Raw genomic sequence first — 2,778 nt, forward strand, 5'->3', positions numbered from 1 at the left:
CCTTTCAGGCGTTAAACGCCCAGAATGGTGCCAGACTGGGCGTTAAACGCCCAATTGCTAGCCTCACTGGCGTTTAAACGCCAGTGGGTTCTACCTCCAGGGTGTGCTGTTTTTCTTCCTGTTTTTCATTCTGTTTTTGCTTTTTCAATTGATTTTGTGACTTCTCATGATCATCAACCTACAAAAAACATAAAATAACAAAAGAAAATAGATAAAATATAACATTGGGTTGCCTCCCAACAAGCGCTTCTTTAATGTCAGTAGCTTGACAAATGGCTCTCATGGAGCCTCACATTTTCTCAGAGCAATGTTGGAACCTCCCAACACCAAACTTAGAGTTTGAATGTGGGGGTTCAACACCAAACTTAGAGTTTGGTTGTGGCCTCCCAACACCAAACTTAGAGTTTGACTGTGGGGGCTCTGTTTGACTCTGATTTGAGAGAAGCTCTTCATGCTTCCTCTCCATGATGACAGAGGGATATCCTTGAGCCTTAAACACCAAGGATTCTTCATTCACTTGAATGATCAGTTCACCTCCATCAACATCAATCACAGCCTTTGCTGTGGCTAGGAAGGGTCTGCCAAGGATGATGGTTTCATCCATGCACTTCCCAGTCTCTAGGACTATGAAATCCGCAGGGATGTAATGGTTTTCAATCTTCACCAAAACATCCTCTACAAGTCCATGAGCTTGTTTTCTTGAGTTGCCTGCCATCTCTAATGAGATTCTTGCAGCTTGCACTTCAAAGATCCCTAGCTTCTCCATTACAGAGAGAGGCATGAGGTTTACACTTGACCTTAAGTCACACAGAGCCTTCTTGAAGGTTATGGTGCCTATGGTACAAGGTATTGAAAACTTCCCAGGATCTTGTCTCTTTTGAGGTAATTTCTGCCTAGACAAGTCATCCAGTTCTTTGGTGAGCAAAGGAGGTTCATTCTCCCAAGTCTCATTTCCAAATAACTTGTCATTTAGCTTCATGATTGCTCCAAGGTATTTAGCAACTTGCTCTTCAGTGACATACTCATCCTCTTCAGAGGAGGAATACTCATCAGAGCTCATGAAAGGCAGAAGTAAGTCCAATGGAATCTCTATGGTCTCATTTTGAGCCTCAGATTCCCATGGTTCCTCATTGGGGAACTCATTGGAGGCCAGTGCACGCCCATTGAGGTCTTCCTCAGTGGCGTTCACTTCCTCTCCTTCCTCTCCAAATTCGGCCATGTTGATGGCCTTGCACTCTCCTTTTGGATTTTCTTCTGTGTTGCTTGGGAGAGTACTAGGAGGGAGTTCAGTAACTTTCTTGCTCAGCTGTCCCACTTGTGCCTCCAAATTCCTAATGGAGGACCTTGTTTCAGTCATGAAACTTTGAGTGGTTTTGATTAGATCAGAGACCATAGTTGCTAAGTCAGAGGGGTTCTGCTTAGAATTCTCTGTCTGTTGCTGAGAAGATGATGGAAAAGGCTTGCTATTGCTAAACCTGTTTCTTCCACCATTATTGTTGTTGAAACCTTGTTGAGGTCTCTCTTGATTCTTCCATGAGAAATTTGGATGATTTCTCCATGAAGAATTATAGGTGTTTCCATAGGGTTCTCCTAGGTAATTCACCTCTTCCATTGAAGGGTTCTCAGGATCATAGGCTTCTTCTTCAGATGAAGCATCCTTAGTACTGCTTGGTGCATTTTGCATTCCAGAAAGACTTTGAGAAATCATATTGACTTGTTGAGTCAATATTTTATTCTGAGCCAGAATGGCATTCAGAGCATCAATCTCAAGAACTCCTTTCTTCTGATTAGTCCCATTGTTCACAGGATTCCTTTCAGAAGTGTACATGAATTGGTTATTTGTAACCATTTCAATTAGCTCTTGAGCTTCTGTAGGCGTCTTCTTCAAATGAAGAGATCCTCCAGCAGAGCTATCCAAAGACATCTTGGATAGTTCAGAGAGACCATCATAGAAAATACCTATGATGCTACATTCAGAAAGCATGTCAGAAGGACATTTTCTGATCAATTGTTTGTATCTTTCCCAAGCTTCATAGAGGGATTCTCCATCCTTCTGTCTGAAGGTTTGGACTTCCACTCTAAGCTTACTCCATTTTTGAGGTGGAAAGAACTTTGCCAAGAAGGCATTGACTAGCTTTTCCCATGAGTCCAGGCTTTCTTTAGGTTGTGAGTCCAACCATGTCCTAGCTCTGTCTCTTACAGCAAAAGGGAATAGCATAAGTCTATAGACCTCAGGGTCTACCCCATTAGTCTTGACAGTGTCACAGATTTGCAAGAATTCAGCTAAGAACTGATGAGGATCTTCCAATGGAAGTCCATGGAACTTGCAATTTTGTTGCATTAGAGAAACTAATTGAGGTTTAAGCTCAAAGTTGTTTGCTCCAATGGCAGGGATAGAGATGCTTCTCCCATAGAAGTCGGGAGTAGGTGCAGTAAAGTCACCCAGCACCTTCCTTGCATTGTTTGCATTGTTGTTGTTTTCGACTGCCATGGGTTCTTCTTCTTTGAAGATTTCTGTTAGGTCCTCTACAGAGAGTTGTGCCTTAGCTTCTCTTAGCTTTCGCTTCAAGGTCCTTTCAGGTTCAGGGTCAGCTTCAACAAGAATGCCTTTGTCTCTGCTCCTGCTCATATGAAAGAGAAGAGAACAAGAAAATGTGGAATCCTCTATGTCACAGTATAGAGATTCCTTGAGGTGTCAGAAGAACAGAAAAATAGAAGAAGGAGGTAGAAGAATTCGAACTTAATCAGAGAGAGTTCGAATTGTGCATTGAGAAGGAG

General features: G+C 42.5%; 1 non-coding gene across 1 annotated transcript; it reads left to right on the top strand.

Annotated features, from left to right (window-relative positions):
* The first annotated feature begins 1,978 nt into the window (after positions 1-1,978).
* On the top strand, positions 1,979-2,086 carry LOC130972662 (small nucleolar RNA R71). Its single transcript, XR_009083826.1, has one exon. It is a non-coding gene; the product is annotated as a small nucleolar RNA R71 (small nucleolar RNA).
* Positions 2,087-2,778: the final 692 nt, after the last annotated feature.

This window comes from Arachis stenosperma, chromosome 3, assembly GCF_014773155.1.
Source record: "Arachis stenosperma cultivar V10309 chromosome 3, arast.V10309.gnm1.PFL2, whole genome shotgun sequence".
In the NCBI taxonomy this organism is placed as follows: Eukaryota; Viridiplantae; Streptophyta; class Magnoliopsida; order Fabales; family Fabaceae; genus Arachis; species Arachis stenosperma.